Below are 19,078 nucleotides of genomic sequence, written 5' to 3' on the forward strand. Positions count from 1 at the left end.
TATATATATATACATATATATGTGTGTGTGTGTGTGTGTGTGTCTGTGTATATCACCTACCTAAGCAAGTCACACAGCTCTCAACCTAAAAGAGGATGAGAGATAGTTAATTTTGGAACTAAACATGTGCAACCATGACCTGGTTAACCAATCTCTGTGAAATATATATATGGTACATTTGACTTCCATTTTCCAGCGTGATAACATTTCATTAAAAGTTTAAATAATAACAGAACAATAGTCTATAAATACATTGGAAATATTAGGCAAGTTTATGAGAATAAAGTCAGCTAACCTCTGCTATATGCTTCAGATATTATCTGATAACATTCATAGTTTCTGAATTGGTGGAAGCTATGTGAAATTTCATATATTCCAAAGAATTTACCTAATAATTACAAGAATGTCAGACCATATTACAGATGTAGACATTACTACATGTACATATAGTATACAAAACACACACACACACACACACACACACAGGATAATGGTAGGCCAAGATAATTTGATTCTAGATTGACAGCATTTACATCCACTAAATCACTGAAGGAATATACAGTCAGAGACTTTGTCAGAGTAACTAAAGTTTTGGGAATTTGTATTCAGAGAATTAAAAATGAGTCTTATTTAAAGACTGCTTTGGAAATATTTTCCCCAGTCTAATTTTTCTATACAGAAGTCAGTTTAACAGTTCACAAATGCCAAGGTTTTATTAGAAAGTACTTCTATTTTAAGTTTAATTATATTACTCTTAGTTACTCTTATTCATGTTTCTATGGATCTTCAAATTGCTCAGTTACTCTTATTCATGTTTCTATGGATCTTCAAATTGTTCAATCATTGAATCAGCCAATACTGTAGCTTTCATGTAGCTTGACATTTTGAATGGGGCCATCGATGAACTACTCTTATTTCACATTTCACTATCTTCCTAAAGTGATTAAATTCCATATCATACATTGCTTTCCTGTTCTGAGTTTTAGATCACTTTAACCTACTGATTTTTCTTTTGTGTGTGTATGTGTGTGTGTGTGTTTGTTGTGTTTGTTTTTTATTCTTTTCCCTTAGATATCTCAGTTTTCTCATGATTCATATACGCTAACAACATCTTTCCTAATTTATACATTTTATTAACTTATTTTAGTTATTTATATTCCAAAGGTTGCCCGCCTTCCTGGTCCTCCTGCCCAGAATTCTTCACCTCATCCCCTCCTCCTCTTTGCCTACAATTCAAACATTATTTCTTCTAACATTTCTAATCTCAGTCATTTATCTTGGATCTTCTGTGTTCTCTCCCCAAATAATTCTTCATCATCCATATACAACTGTGGATAAGAAGTCTCTCATTCTGCTAATTTCCTTCTAAAACATAACTCAACCCCAGGATACTTCTGTTGACTTTAGTACATAGAAATACATTGAGAAAAGAAAGAAAAAAAATCTCTTTTAGGTATGGCCTCTGTGTTGGTTTAAGTGAGAATGGAAACTTAGGCTATTATGTTGGAAGGCTTTGTACTCAATTGCTGTAACTGTATGGGAAGGACTGCAGCCTTGCTTGAGGAAGTATGGTCTTTTTGGAAAAGGTGTGTCACTCAGGGTGAGCCTTGAGGTTCAAACTCGCATGGTATCCCTGTTAGCACTCTCTGTCTGCCTCTTACTTGTGCACCTATGTAAGTTCTCACTTTGCTCTAGCACCATGGCTGGCTGCCCCTCCTGCCATGCTTTCCCTTCTATGGTAATTGTGGGCTCTAACACTTCGTAATTATGAGTGCCTTTAAAAAATAGCTCCCCTTGTTCATGGTTGTCACTATTGCAGTTTCTATATCAAAAAGAGAAAAACAGGATCCTAGGAAGTTTTGCCCGAACTACTACAGCGCCCTGGCACTCTGCTGCATCTAAGTTTCAGACTTTTCCTCAAAACGCAGATAGGACCTGCCCACTTATTTTCAAAACATCTCTTCTCCTCTTGCTCTTTAGTAGTTTCTTTATGTTCACTGGGTAAAACTGAATGTTTCCCTGCCATAACATAAGGTCATTTCTCTGAACAATTTAGCCTCCAAAGTTCTAATTCCCAAGTTCATGGGTACTAAGGTCCAATGGTTCATTTTGTTAGTTCTTCAAAATACAAATGCCTTTTTATATTTTTTATTTTTCATCTAATTCAAATGTCTATTATACCTTTCTATATATCTTCCTCATGTCCATTAGCTATCTTAGATTTGTTTGTTTTCTTTATGATTATAATTATCACTGGATTGCTTTTCTGTATCTCTAGGTATCATATCTGTGTGTTTTTATAAAATTCCATCTACTTTGCTTCATTCTGTAACAGGTTTTCTATGAAAGGTTTTATTTAAATACTATCATTCACTTTTATAGATCAAGAAGCTTTTTGAAGGACAGAGGTTGTGCCTTTTGGGTTTCTAAACAACAGACATTTCTACTAGTAACTGGGGACCCTAAAATTGAGTGCTGTGAAATTAATCCATAAACATAGGCTGAAGTTTGCAATAAGTAAATAGAGATGTTCCTCAAGAACACCTTCATAATGCTAATTTTGCTTTGCTTTATTCAAGAGTTGACATCTTTCTTTACATGTGCAGGAGAAATAAAAAAGCAGAATTCTTACTGGTTTTTTATTACATATGAAAATAAGATTTGTATTTGAAACAACACCACAAATACCAACATATTTTTGTAAAACAGAATTAAAATAGAGTACAGAACTCTTATAGTATCCATAATTATTTAAATGCAAGTCTTTTGTAGTTTTTAAATGATTTCTAAAAGTCCAATAAGTGACTGGATATGTTTATATACTTTAAGTAAATCATGTTTGATAACCATAGTGTAAAACCCTAAACAGTATAGTTTATGAATCAACATGGAAATCTTAAAGGTATAAAACAGAATATCAGAGTTTGATTGAATGGTGAAATTATGAAAATTATGCAGAATTCTAAAAATTAACACAAAATTTAATCTCTTGTAAATCTTCTAAGATCACATTGCTTATAGAAAATATTCAAATCATGGCTCAAAATAGTGTTAAGCAAATTCAAAGTCTGTATTTTGAAACACAGAACACATTAAGTTGGTTTCCTTAAAATGTATGAAATTACTCACATTTCCATATATTTTTGAGTAATGGCTTAAATATTTTATATAAATGTGATTACTCATTATCAAAGAGATTCAACTCTCATGCATATATCTATCTGGTATAATCCCAGAATCCTCTTTGTCTCTGAAGCTTAAATTCACCACTTACAAGGGGGAAGGGGACTAACTTTGGAAATAACTTGAGCAATAACATATGTTTTCCCTCAAAGATTATGTCTCCAAGGGGCAACAGCTGGGAAGCCATCTGCAAGCTGAATGAAGCTCCAATAGCAAATGCATGTCAGTTGTATAGAACAGAGCCACAAAGTTCAGATTAGGTCAGAACTAATTAGTAGAATATTGCTACCTTTATAGAAACTAGGTTAGTTTTCAGTAGCTACTCTGAAAATAATAATGTGGGAAAGATTTAGCACATAGTGTATATGGGAAATGACAAAATTAACCCTTTATGATGAGGTACATTGATGAAAGTTCCCATTCATTCATATATTCAGCAGGTATTTACTGATAAACAGCAAGCAACATAGAGGTTACTGTCTTTTCAGAATACTCTTTAAGCATGTACCTTTCTGCACTGTATAAGGTAGGACACAATCTATATGATATATATGACAGATTACCCCTCTGATACAATTGCTATCCAATATATTTTTGCAGATATGATCATCAGATAACTTTTAATTAACCAGGGAGTAATATTGCTGGGCCTGTCTGATCTTTCCAGGTAAATTCTTAAAATATTCTAGATTACTTTCATTTATGTTAATGAAACAAAGTGTAGTAGTAATAAATGTCACGTGACAGAACATCAAACAACATTTAGAAGCAGAGAACTTCATTTTTAACTGTACATCTAGCAATGAGTAATCTTGGAAGATGGTTGTCAAATTACCCTTGGTAAGATTCCAAGCAGAGATCTTGTTAATCCATGCCCATGTTAGAACAAGTTACAGTATATGAGTAATAAATTTGAATAGTATTGGATTGTATTCATATTAGACTTCTGTCTCCCACTTTTATATATTTGTTATAAATTAAATTTCTATTACCAGTATAAACCAGGAGATCAGTATAATTCTTAGAACAAAATTTAAAAGTAATCTTAAATAAATATTTGTAATATTTTAGGGTTGCATAGTAATACAATACAATGGCTGGGAAAATAAAAATTAAATGTTCTTGACAATTAATATTATGTGAGTAGTTATTTATGGTAACCATTTTGGAAATGCATTAAAGTGGCTTTTCCTTTAGAGGGCACATAAAAGTTGTGGGTACAAAGCTTCTATTGTCGTTTCTCACAGCCCATATTCATAGCTCTGCTCTAGGAAAGAGCAATCCTCTGCCCCATTATTATGTAAAACATCTTCTTAAATATTCTAGTCTGTTATTTCTGATGTTTTTATTTTGTTTGTCAATTTATAGAGTTTTACAGATACTTATATGTCCATTTCCACTTAACATTAAAATTGTGCTGATGTCTTTAGCCAAACCTTTAAAAACTCTTTGAATAAATAACTATGATTTGCATCAAAATAAAAGAAGTAAAAATTTAATATACATGGTATCATATGAAATAGTAAAAATGACAAATTACTAGAAAGTGAAAATTGATAATAGCAACTAATATACTAAATTTTTAAATATAGATTTAATAGAGTCCTTATCAATTCACAGGAATTTAATTTCACAAGCGGCACTATTTTTTGATAGAAGAAAGTAAATAAAATTGATATATCAACTTTGATTTACTAAAACAATCTATACTTCAAAGTTAAAAATGTTGAAATCTAAATTGTATTATTGGAATTATGTTCAATATTATCTTGACAGAATACTTTACTCCTTTGGAATATATTAGAGCTTTGATTATGTCAAGTTTATCAAGACAGAATGGTAACTCAATGCATGACTCAAGGGAATATAACAAGGTGAGAACAGATCTGGGGTAAATGAGAAATGAGTATAGATGGAGAATATATCTATAGCTATGAAGCAATACTTCCACATTTTATTTCATGTCCTTATAACCTTTTGAACAGGAAGGCTTTGTGTTTAGAACTTGACTCAGCCGTAAGGCACTTGCCTAGCAAGTGTAAGGCCCTGTGTTCAGCTTCAGTGCAAAGAGCAAACCAAAAATAGCAACAAAAACAAAATAAAAATTAGCTGTCTTGAAATTATATGTATTAAGATATTATTTTATAGTAAGCAGTTGTCAGCTTACAAATGTCCAGCAAAATGCTCACAGTGGCCAGTGCCATGTGAAACTATATAGCATGTTGTTAGATCTATTTGAAAAAGCATTTGAAAAAAAACATTATTGTACTTGCCTCACTGTCAGAGAATCTGACTCAACTTGTTGCTTAACATTTGTTTATTTTGAAATTTTCACTAATTTTCTTGCCTTGAACCTTCTCTGAAGCCCAGACATGTATCTCCCTCTTTCAATCATCTTGCCTGGTGTCCTGAGTAGTGAGAATTAACGTCCATACCACCACAAACTATTCACCTTATCTAAAATGTATGACAATAAATCACCTAGCATCAGGATTACAATTTACAGAGCAAGGCTTACATTCAGAAGAGCTGATTTCATAGCACAGAACATCCTCCAACACATATTCTTAGGAATAAAGTTTTTAGCAAACCCCCAAAATTCATTTTATTTTTCTAGATATTTAATAAATGACAACTATAGGCAAAAGCCTAAGCATACAAAATCTAAGCAAAGAAATCCTGAGATCTGCTAGCAGCACTGTCTCTGTAAATAAATATTTATACTCAGTTAAACAGAAGACTGAATGCAAGGAACAGCAGAAGTAAACATTGAACACTGTACTGGTATGAAGAGATTAATGGACAGAGCAGATAAAGGAAAGAAATGTGCTAAGGCAATAACTACTTCAAAGCATTGGTTCAGGATGAAGTGAGATAAGGCACATTCAAATAAGGTTTATAGAGTCTGCTTTGCTCAGAAGATGGAGGAATGTTTGAATGTTCAATATTTTTGACATTCTTCTTTTCTAGTCCTATTATTACCATGCATGATTTCTTTCCTTGTGGCTTCCAGTGTTAACTTAAGAAATATAGAATTTTCTATTTTGTGCCCAAGGACCAAGCCATGTTCTTCAAGCAGTTAAAGTCAATGTAAATTCCTTTCCTCTGGAAAAAAATGAATTTGATGAAGGGCTTTGAATAGACTAATGGGAAATGAATACAAAAAGCCATAGTACCTGACACTAAGCAAGAGTAAAGTTAAAGATACAGCATTCACAGTTATTAAGAAAGCAATATATGGAGTATAAAAGGTAATTGTATACATTCCATATTAGGTGCAGATTACTCTTATATATAAGAGAAGAGTAATCCAGAAACTCTGAGTTTGAGGTTCAGGTAGAAATGCCTCAATTTTATGACTTTGTTAGGATGTGAAGATTCAGGAACCCTCAACAGTTTTTCTTTAAGAAATAAAGTTGACGATGCAGACATACAAGTATAAAGACAGCAAGACCATGCAAAGCTCAAAACAGGCTCATTAGTAGACAGTCAGTAGATACAGCTCCTCAATTTAGTAATTGTTACTTTTTCATTTTTCAATGAAGTATACTAGTAAATGGCATTAATTCACAAAATGTAAACTGTGGTAGTAAAATAAAATGTATAGGCAGTGAAGAAGCATATTTTGTGTAGGCACAGAGTTCATATATATACGAAAGCTCAGAAATACATTTCTGAAACTGAGTCCAAGTGAACAATTAATTAAAGTTTACAATGTTGATAACACCTTAGTTATATTAGAAAATGCATACGTAAGATCATAGTGTTAACTTGGAATGCAGGCAAAATATATTCTTGAAATACGTAGTGTGAAATTTAGTTCTGATACATTCAATATGTAAATGCACACAATATTTAGAGTTTGCACTTATCCAACTAATTGGGAAACACATAAATAACAAAATAACTACACTCTGGGATGAAGGAGGATAGAAGCCTTTTCAGCTACTATGGTTTTCGAAAATGAGCTTCTAGCTATGTTCATTCTAGAATGGAGAGCTTGATTTAGAATGAAGGTTATGACAGTCACTCAGTTTCCTGACATTTTTCAAACTTAGTTACTTTACAATAACTGGGCAGAATGCCAACTTTGAGCATCTTGAGCTTCTCAGACCAAATGGACCTTAAATTAAAAGTAAAAAACAAAATCTAGGAAAAGTGAATTAATTTATTCACTTTAAAACTTCAACCTATATGTGAATAATCTTTGTATTAGGATTTCTTGGTGTGGCACACAGAAATGAGTATGTCAGTGAATTGTACACAATTGCAATATTTCTACGTAAGTTATGATTGCATGAAAAATCATTGGTGATTTCTCTCTCAAACAGTGAAGATATTTAACTTGTAAATTGTTTCATGAGCAGTTTCCTTTCTTTCACTTGTAACATATTTTATTTTTGATTATATCCCTTGCTTTCTGTACCTGCTTGCACTAGCAAGTCAGTATAGAACAGTAAGAACTGTGTTGGCTTTGGTTTATGGCTTGATCTCCTGTCTCCAATGTGCACAAAAAACAAGAGAATGAATTGGCTGAAGTTATTGTGCATTCTTTTCGCTTTTTAAATTATTTCTTTCATATTTTAAGATCATTACATTCTTGTATCATTTGCCATTTACTTTCCATCCATCCTCCAAACATTCCCATATAGCATTTCTTACTGTCTTTCAAATTCATGGCCTCATTTTTCATGAATTCTCCCCATATGTTCATATATGCCCTAAGTACATAAGTTCAACCTTCTCAGTGCATACAATGTTACGTTTATATGTATTTTCAGGGCTGACCATCTTGTATTAGATAACAAAGCGGAGTTCTCCTAACTCAGGGATGAATATTTTTTTCACTCATAATTTCACAGTTGCCTGTACCTTCCTTTACCCCTGTGCTTTCAGTCTACCAAACTCCAAAGATCAGTTGCTATTTTCTGCATTCATTAAAGTATAATGATGGCTTTAGTCACACATACATAGAAATAAAGAATGACATCGCATTCATTAGTGTCCTATTAAAACTGAAAGTACATGAGATGGGGAAACAAAACACATGTGTCCTATCAGTAAGAAAATGAAATTCATCCAAGGAGGAAACTGTTCAAAATATAAAAGCAGCAGAGGACTGGGTTTGCAGAGCGTAGATTTCCTCAGCTATGGCACAGACACTGTTAAGGAATCCAATCTGTCTAGCTGTGCCCAATAGGCAATGTGTACTATTAGAACTGATCTGACTGTGAAGTACAGGTGAGGTTCAGTACTTTGATTAATCAAGTTCTTTGTCTTTGACCTAGGAGACTCCTGTGACTTTTAATTCTCTGTTACACAGTGGAAGGCTCACTTCAGAGCTTCTTTGGAGGGCAAAATCACATTTATTTTGGTAGTGGCCTATTTTTTATTCTCTTTGATAACTTTAAAGCTGTATGGAAATTGGAAAGTTTCTATAAAGTACAGTCTTTCACCTACACAATGCAAAACCCTCGATTTTTAAATATCATTATGCATTGTTAATGCTTAAAGGTCTGAATGTTAATTAAAAATTATTTACATTACATTAATGTATCAAACAATGATGGAGTTAAAGAACAGGATATTTCCTTTCATAAAAATTATATATTTGCTCTCAGCATTTCATAGATACTGAAAATTCAGAGGCTGTTAAAATTTCAGAACCTGACACATATATTATGAGCACAGCCCACTGAATGTAAAATTTCTCCATGCTAAATTTAAATCCAATTTGGTGACAGTTGTAAAAATGGCTACCTCATACAGAAAACTAAAGAAATCAGTCAAATTGATACTGTTCTCTGAAAAGTTGTAGTGATAAATAAAACATTGTTGTTAAAGTCAAGTCACAATGCTTCTGCTTCTTGTAAGATTCTCAGGAAAATGAAATTCTTTAAGATGTATTTACAAATCACCTTTCACAACGAATATATTTAACATCATTTTCACCTACAAAAGCTTATGAAAAGAAAGCAGTGGAAGTTTATATAGAAAAAGTTTACTTATAAACACCTAACACAGAAGACAAAATATTACTATAATCACTAGATTTATGAAAATACAGTTACATTAGTTGGGTATTCACAGAATTTACATGGGATCAACATTTTCAGAAAAGACTAACTACATTAAAAAAAATGAAAAGTAAACTGAACAGTAGATATAAGCAGAAAGGTGGCTGGGACATCTCAATCACATATTGATTCTACCATGACTGTATGAGATGGAGCTCAACGCTGAAACATTTGTAAATTGTGGATAACATGAATACAAAAGAAAATTCAGAGATTATTTCTGCCTTTTGCTTTTTATTTGAAAGCAAGACAACATAATAAAACAGAATTGAATTTTATTACTTGAATGGGCCACGTTAAAATGCCTGTCATTTTAAAATTCCAGTTATGCAGTTCTATTTTTGGAACAAATTGAAAAGGGTAGTGAGATTTTCTTTCATTCTTTCAAAAGTCATAGGGCCTGTTCCGGAGTATAAAAACAAACCCACACTTAAAAGTATTTATAACATCTACTTTGGGAACAGCATGTGAAATATTATACTTTGAAAAGATGCAGGATCAGGATATATTCTGGAATATATAATTGTATATACATATATATGAATATAATTATATCTTGTACATGAACATGCATATGCATATGTAGAATTGTAAATGAGTATATTGTAAAACAAACAATGACATTGAAATAATTCTGATAAAACAGAATGTTTTGTTTTTTGCTTTCAGGACATTTAGGGGAAGATAAAAGACAATTTTTTAAAAAAATGTTATGCCATGTTCTTTTTTTTTCATTTTAAATTCATTTTATTTATTTATTTTCAATGTTTATTGGTTATTTTATTCACCTTTCAAATGTCCCCCACCCTGGTTTCCCCTCTGAAAATCTCCATCCCACCCACTTCCCCTGCCTCTATGAAGTTGCTCCCCCAACCACCTACTCACTCCTTTCTCACCACCCTAGCATCTCCTTATTCTGGAGCACTGAGCCTCCACCAGACCAAAGGCCTCCCTTCCCATTGACTCCAGATAAGTCCATCCTCTGCTACATCTGCAGCTGGACTCATGTATACCTACATATGTACTCTTTGGTTGGTGGTTTAGTCCCTGGGAGCTCTGAGTGGTCTAGTTAATTGATGTTATTGTTCTTCCTATGGGGTTGCATTCCCTTCAACTCCTTCAATTCTCTAACTCTTCCATTGGGGTCCCCAAGCTTAGTCTGATGGTTGGCAGTGAGCATCTGCATCTGTATTGGTCAGACTCTGGTAGAGCCTCTGAGAAGACAGCTATACCAGGCTCCTATCAGCAACCACATCTTGACATCAACAATAGTGTCTGGGTTTAGTATCTGCAGATGGGATGCATCCTTAGATGGGACAGTCTCCAGGTGGCCTTTTCTTCAGTCTCTACTCTACTCTTTGTTCCTGCATTTCTTCTAAACTCCCTGGGGCTTCCAGTCTCTTGAGGATGAAATACATCTTATCTGACTGAACCTAGACCCTCCAGTCCTCTACTGAATATGTGTTGAGGTCCTCATATCAGCTTGTGTATGTTGTCTGGTTGGTGGTCCAGTCTCTGAGAGATCTTGGGGCTCCTAGTTAATTGTGACTGCTAGTCCTGCTGGTCTTCCTACAGGGTTGCCCTCTTCCACAGCTTCTTCTAGTTTTCTCCTAATTTAACCACAGGCATCAGCAACTTCTGTCCATTGGTTGGGTGCAAATATCTGCATCTGACTCTTTCACTTGCTTGACCTCAAGCTATACTATAGATCGATAATGATAAAAACTGCATGGTACTGATACAGAGACAGACACATTGATCAATAGTATAGAATTGAAGACCCAGAAAGAAAACTGCACTTACACCCACTTGATCTTTGACAAAGAAGCCAAAAATATACAAAGGAAAAAAGAAAGCATCTTCAATAACTGGTGCTGGTCGAACTGACTGTCTGTGTACAGAAAAAATGAAAATAGGCCCAGGTTTATCAAGTGGATCAAAGACCTCAATATAAAACCAGATACACTGAATCTAATAGAAGAGAAAGTGGGTAAGAGCCTTGAACTCATTGGCAAATAAGGAGATTTCCTAAAATGAAATCCAATGGCTTACACTCTAATATCAAGAATCGACAAATTGGAAATCATGAAATTGGAAAACTTCTGTAAGGCAAAGAACATAGTCAATAGGATAAATCTGCAAACTACAGATTGGGGAAATAAATCTTCACTAGCCCCATATCTGATAGAGGGCTAACATCCAAAATAAATAAGGAACTCAGGAAGCTATCCACCCAAAAACCAATAACCCAGTCAAAAAATGGGGTATATAACTAATCAGAGAATTCACAACAGAGTAATCTCAAAAGGCTGAGAAAAACTTAAAGAAATGTTCAGAGTCTTTAGTGATCAGAGAAATACAAGTCAAATTGACCCTGAGATTCTACCTTGCATCAATCAAAATGGCTAAGATCAAGACTTCAGGTGACAACACATGTTGGTGAGGATTTGGAGAAAGAGAAACACTCCTACATTGATAATGGGATTGCAAAATGGTTCAACCAGTAGAAATCAATCTGGAGACTATATGGATAATGTTTTACTAACAGCGTACAGAAAATAGAAGAAGAAATATCAGGCTTTGAAGATGTGATTAAAAAATGGATACAGTAGTCAAAGAAAATGTTAAATCTAGAAAACTCCTGACACAAAGAGTTCAGGAAATCTGAGACAGAATGAAAAGACCAAACAAATCTAAGAATAATAGGAAGAGAGGAAAAAAAGACCCAGCTCAAAGACTCAAGTATTATTTTAAAAAATCAGAGAAAAAAAAAATCTCCTAACTTAAACAAAGAGATGCCTATAAAGGTACGAGAAGCATACAGAACACCAAATAGATTAGACCAGAAATCAAAGTCCTCTAACCACATAATAATCAAAAATTAAATATGGAAAAAAAGAAGAAATATTAAAAGCTATAAGAAGAAAAGATGAAGTAAGACAGAAAAGAAAAGACAGACTTATTAGAATTACCCCTGGTTTCTCATCAGAAGCTCCATGAGGCAGAGGGGTATGAGCAAATGTCCTGCAGACTCTAAGTGACCACAGATGCCAGCCCAGACTATAATACTTATCAAATTCCATTACCACAGCTGGGAAAAGTAACATACTTTATGATAAAGCAAATTTAAAGATGATCTATCTAAAATCTAGCCATACAGAAAGTACTAGAAGCAAAACTGATAAAGGAGGTTAATGACACTCATCAAAAAACAGGGAACAACTAATTTCTAGGCCAGGAAAATCAAAAGAAAGAAAGTGCACACACATACAACAGAACCACCAGCACCACCATCATTGACAACAAGAAGTAAAATGAAAATAACAAAAATAATTCAATAAGCATAGGTCAGTAATTTTTCTCAATATCAGTGAGTTTATGTCCTCAATAAAAAGCCAAAGTCTTAAAGAAGAGATACAAAACCAGATCCCTTCTTTTGCTGCATAATAGAAACATATTTCAACATAAAAGATATTTCATCACCTCAGGATCAAGAATTGAAAAATATATCCCAAACAAATGGGCTTAAGAAACAAGCTGGCATAGCCATTTTTAATATCTAACAAAATAGGCTTCAAGCCAAAACTAAACACAATTGTTATAAAGAACAATACGAATTCATCAAAGGACAAAATCAACCAAGATGACATTTCAGTTCTTAACATCTATACCCTAATCACAAGGGGTAATGTGGATTGCTGTCTGGAAGCCGGTGAAGTCAGGTGAAATCTTAATTAGTTAGATAAAGCTAGAGCCAGTGATTGGGCAGTGGAAGAAGAAGGTGGAGCTGAAAGTTTTAGAGAAGAGACATAGAGACAGAGAGAGGTGGAGATGGAGATGAGGTGACAAGATTGAACCTATAGGATAAGATGATGAGCCAGAACTACATGGTCCTAGAATCCATAAGTAATTGGAGATCTCTTAGATAAACAATTCAATATTGTAGGGCACATCTGTCTAATCTAGGTGTGCAGCTTGTGTCTATATCAATTGAGTTTTGAGTTCTTTGTATGGGCATTTGGGGAGGGGGTTGAAGATTTACTGTTGTAAGTCTAGGTGAAAATTATAAGCCTCTAGAGTTTTCATTATACGGGGCTGGGGGATTAGAGCCAGTGGAGCAGATGGCCTGGGAAGATAGAGTTTGGCAGCAGCTAGCACTGGGGATGATGAGGGCAGGCAAGACAACCAGTGCCAGTGCCTAGCTGACCATAGCATGAATTGTTTTTTTTTTCTTTTTAATAATTACATGCTACAGGATAAATGTGTACAAACACATTTGTCAAAAATATACGACAACAGTTTAAATCGCATATTGATCCTCACAAACTGATTGTACTAGACTTTTATACCCATTCTCAGCAATAGATCATCCAAGCAAAAACTAGAGAAAGAGAAGTCAGTTCTAATAGATGTTATAAACCAAATGAACTTTTACAAAATACTCACCCAAGCACAAAGGAGTATGCCATTTTCTCTGCACCTTATTGAACTTTCTTCACAATTGACTACATAATGTAATCAAAAGCAAGCCTCAGCAAATACAAGAAAATTGAAATAACACTGCATTCCAGCAGACATCTACAGACTAAAACTGGATATCAACAACAGAGGCCTTACAAACTCATGAAAACTGAAGTCTGAGCTAAATGAAAAACTGGTCAAATCGACAGTAAGGAAATAAACTAATGACTTTCTAGAATTCACAGAAAGTAACAAAAATCATACCTCTGAAACTTAAGGGACACAATGAAAATAGTTTTAAGAGACAAGTTCTTGGCCCTAAGTAGCAACATACAAAAAACTGGATACTTAATTACACTCCTAAAAGCCTAGAACAGAAAAAAGAAACCATAGCCCAGAACAGCAAATGCAAGAAATAATTTAACTTGGGTCTAAAATCAATAAAATAGAAACAAAAAGATCAATAAAAAGAATCAATGAAACAAAGAGTTGGTTCTTTGAGAAAACTAATAAGATCAGCAAACCCTTATCCAAATAAACTAAAAGGCATAAAAAATATTCAAATTAAGAAAATCAAAAATGCAGTAGTAGCATAATAAGAGTCAGAAGGTAAATCCAAATAATCATAAAGACGTATTTTTTTTCATTTTTTGAGAATAAGGATGAAATTTAAGAACCTGTGCTCCACCAAGCTGAAAAACTACAAAAAAATTGATAATTTTCCCAATACAGACCACTTAACAAAATTAAATCAAGTTAGATAAGCATTTTAAACATCTATAAACCCTAATGAAAAAGAATCAGAGAAGCAGTCATTAAATGTCTCTCAACAGAAAAAAAATGCCAGAGTTTTAGTGCATATTTCTACAAGATTTTGAAGGAAGCATGGTAGCCAATACTCCTCAAATTATTTTGAAAAATAGAAACAGAAGGAACATCACTCAATTCATGCTGTGAGGTCAAGGTACCCTGATACACAAACCTCAAAATAATCCAACTAAGAAAAAAAATACTGAGTAACTTCCTTTATAAACATAGATGCAAAAATACTCAATAAAATATATTCAAACCAAATCCAAGAACATATAACAAGATCATTTACCAGACCATGTAGGCTTCATTTCAGAGAACCACAGATGGTTCACAATATACAAAAATCAGTAAATATAATTTATAAAAAAATACTAAAAGAAATAATAAAATGGTGGTATCATTAGATGCAAAAAAGGCTTTTGACAAAGTCCAAGATCCCTTCATAATAAATGTCTGGGAGGGATATACTTAAATATTATAAAGGCATATTACAGTAAACATTGTCAGCACCAACTTAAATGGAGAGAATTCAAAGCAATTCTACTAAAGTCAGGAAGACAATATTCACTCTGTCCATACAGTACTTGAAGTTTTATCTAAAGCAATAAGGCAACTGAAGGAAGTCAGAGGGATATAAATTGTAGAGAAAGAAATCAAAGTATTGTCATTTGGAGATACTCCAAAAATTTCACAAGTGTATTCTCCTAGCTGATAAACACTTTCAGCACAATAGATGGATACAAAGTAAACTCACAAAGATCAGTAGACTTCCTATATACAAATGGCAAACAGACTGAGAGAGAATCCAAGAAAACACTTTTCACAATAGCATCAAATACCAAAATATATTGTGTTAAATCTAACCAACCAACAGAAAGACTTGTGTGATAAAAATTTCAAATGTTTGATATATTGAAGAAGATATCAGAAGGTGGAAATACCTCTAATGCTCATAGATTGATAAAATTAACATGGTAAAAATGTTCATCCTACCAAAACCAATCTATATATTCAATTCAATCACCATCAAAATTCCTACACATTTCTTCAAAGATATTGAAAGGACAATTCTCAACTTCATACGGAAACACACACACACACACACACACTCAAAAACTGGAAACAACCTAGATATCCCTCAGCTGAAGAATGGATAAAAAAATATGGTACATTGGCTGAGTCCTCTGAGTAAATCAGACTCTTCTTGTTCACACATCTTGCTCGGCTCCTTCTGGAAACCATGTCTGAGAAATTAGATATGGCTCAGACTGAGAAATTAAATTTGTAAAAATTGAAGAAGACAGAAATGCAAGAGAAATATTGTCTGTGTTCAAAATAAATTATTAAAGGAGAAAAGCAAGCTGGCAAATCATAGGGGAGGCTAAAGCTGCCAATAGGCACTATGCATTCTACAAGCATTACATTCTTATTTTATTTCTTTTGTAAGATGCAAAGAAGTTGATGCAAAAAAAAAAATAATCAAAATTACTGACAAGGAAGGCCTCTCCTGTCTTTCTCCTGTCTCTCTCCTGTCTCTCTCCTGTCTCTCTCCTGTCTCTCTCCTGTCTCTCTCCTGTCTCTCTCCTGCCTCTCTCCTGTCTCTCTCCTGCCTCTCCTGCCTCTCCTGCCTCTCTTGCCTCTCTCCTGCCTCTCTCCTGCCTCTCTCCTGTCTCTCTCCTGTCTCTCTCCTGTCTCTCTCCTGTCTCTCTCCTGTCTCTCGCCTGCCTCTCTCCTGCCTCTTCTGATTCTCCTGCCTCTCCTGTCTCCCCTGCCTCTCATGCTTCTTCCTCTCATCTACAGGCCTTTCTGCCAGGGAGAGAAAAGAACTCGCATGTTGTTGATGGAAAAATATGTACAGGAGGTGGTGAAATATAGAGTAAAATTCAAGATTTGTTCAATGTGTCCTGCAGGATGAAAATTAAGTTAAATCAAAGTGCCATTTTGTTATTGTTTAAGTGATTTTAATTATTGGAATATACAATTTTAATATTCAAATAAAAGTTTTAAAACCTGAAAAACTAATGACATCATGAAAATTTCAGACAAATAGATGGGAATAGAAAAAAATTAGCATGAGTAAGGTAATCCAAAACCAGAAAAATAAATATGCTATATAATTATTTTGGTATAATATCTGGATATTAGCTACTACATAAATGGTAACAAAGCAAATATCTATATCACTGGAGATGTTAGGTATAGAGGTTAGGGAGTAGGTGGGGCATGTGGGCTAGGTACCCAGACAAAATAAATTTTATAGGTATACTGGAATGGGATTGGGGATGAGAATGAGAGGAACAGGTAGGAAGAGAGAGGGAAGATGGGACTCTATGAGGGAATGAGGGGAGAGATAGAATTGAATAGCATTTGAGAAGGATTTGAGGGGTGGTATGTAATCCTAGTGCAATGGAAACTTCCATAATATACAAAGCTTACAGTAGTATTATTTCCAAATAATGAGTAAGGTGAAACCCATACTGAATATATTCTGTCATCAAAGAAAGCTTTCAGTGACAGTACAGAGGGTTGGCCTATAGGGTCCCATGGAAAACCACAAACTACCCAGAATGTTACCAAGACACTGGGTAGCTTTCCACAAACTGACCAGAAGCCCCTATTGCAAAACCACACACACACACACACACACACACACACACACACACACACACATTGAACATGTGGGTACATAGCTAGTGCCTACATTGAACTTTCATCCCCATGTATTAGTACTCTGTGAGAAAGTAAAGTTCTCTTCAGGGTACCAGAAGAGAAAAATAAACAGCGATCCAACCACATAAATTTTGATCTACAATCTGCACTGCCTGCAAAATATACTAGGCCAATAGCAGCACAGACTTGTGGAAGTTACAACAGGTAACTCCAATCAGTGTATGATTTACACTAAGGGACTCTCTATGAGTGTGGATTGCACAGAGACCTATGGTAAGATGAAACACTACTGATCTAAAAAAATGAACAATAAGATGACTACTGATGATACTTTGCTATACTTATAGTTAGGTGCCTTATATAGCCATTATCAGAAAGGTTTTCTTTTGCAGCAGATGGGAATACATAGAGAAACCCACTGGCAGAAAATATGCCAAGATAGAAACCTAAACAAGACATCTCAATCAAATACCTTCCCTCAGAGTTCAGGGCACCCAATGGAAGAGGAAGCAGAGGGGCTGGGGAGACTGGTAGTTCAGAGGGCACCAGTAAACACGCCCTCTATCAACCCAGAGAAGCTCCTATGAACTCACAGACACTAAAGCAGCAATCTGGGGCCTACAGTGAGTACTTTTAAGGGTAATGGGTAAATGTGTAAATAAATGGATATCCGATTCTTCTGATATCTTTCCTTGGGCTCTTTTATTTTTCTCTTGGTTCGGCTTGTCCAACTTCATTAAGATATTATTCATTTTATCTTTTTATACTTTATTTTGTTATTTTTTAAAAAAAATCATGATTCAGAATGAAGTTCTTATTAAATAACTGAGTACTCTTCACTAGTAATTTGTTCTAACAAAATAATAGAAAAAGACTTAAGGGTTATTATATTAACTCAGAGCAACATGAATAGATTACACTGTTGATAGCTATAGAAAAATCAATAAATGTTCTGCTAACTTAGTTGAGTGAAACATCACAAAATACACAAGGAAACTTTCACCACCAATAAACTACTCATAAAACCCATCTTGAGGAATGTTGTGAGGGAACATATGCCCAATTGAAGTTGAAAAGTTAGTAAATGACACTTATAAATGTAGGTGATGTCATTGTGTTTTGTCTTCTAAATACTGATAAAAATGTAATATATAGTCTTTAAAATTATAAACTCAATAGTCTCATTTGTTTCTCTCTAAAGAAAATGATAATGAGACTTAAGGGTTGTTCATTTGAAAATACATGCACAGATTTGGAAGTAATCTTATTAAACTCTCTTTAACATTAACCCTGAAACAAACTCAGCAAAGTTAGTTTACATTAACAATAACATCTATAGTTAATTTTGTGAACTACAAGGGTTTTTTTTTTAGAATATGAAAATTTATTACAGTGTTTCCATTGTCAAATTTTATGATCGTGGTCTTTCCTCCTTGCCCGTGTATAGAGCCAAAAGAGACACATTGACCACCTTAAAGCGGACTCCAGGAATATCACATAGAGCATGTCCTTTCTGGTCAAATCCAGGGACCAGAACTTCATCATTTTCCTGACTGAAGTTCAAGCAGCCTTCCTTGGGCACGAATGCTGTTATCTTTTTGCCGTTATTAATGAGCTGCACCCTGACACACTTCCTGATGGCAGAACTTGGCTGCTTGGCTTCAACCCCAACATTTTCCAGCACAATTCCCTTTGCATGAGAGACACCCCCAAACGGATTGGCATTCAGGGCTGTGCCCAAGTGGGCTTTATTGGACTGTTTATCATGCCACTTCTGGTCCCATCGGTGACTGCGGAGCTTCCCAGGCAGTATGGAGACCACAACACTTGCCCATTTTTGCTGGCGCCACAGGGGAGAGAGAGAGAGAGAGAGA

General features: G+C 34.4%; 1 protein-coding gene and 1 pseudogene across 6 annotated transcripts in view; both read right to left on the reverse strand.

Moving 5' to 3' along the window:
* The window catches only part of Csmd3 (CUB and Sushi multiple domains 3), a 1,179,548-nt gene that overhangs the window by 895,079 nt on the left and 265,391 nt on the right, over positions 1–19,078 (reverse strand). The gene's annotated exons all lie outside the window — the stretch shown is intronic.
* Positions 18,616–19,039, reverse strand: LOC116082134 (annotated as a pseudogene).

The sequence above is a fragment of the Mastomys coucha genome, unplaced genomic scaffold, assembly GCF_008632895.1.
Source record: "Mastomys coucha isolate ucsf_1 unplaced genomic scaffold, UCSF_Mcou_1 pScaffold7, whole genome shotgun sequence".
NCBI classification, from domain to species: domain Eukaryota; kingdom Metazoa; phylum Chordata; class Mammalia; order Rodentia; family Muridae; genus Mastomys; species Mastomys coucha.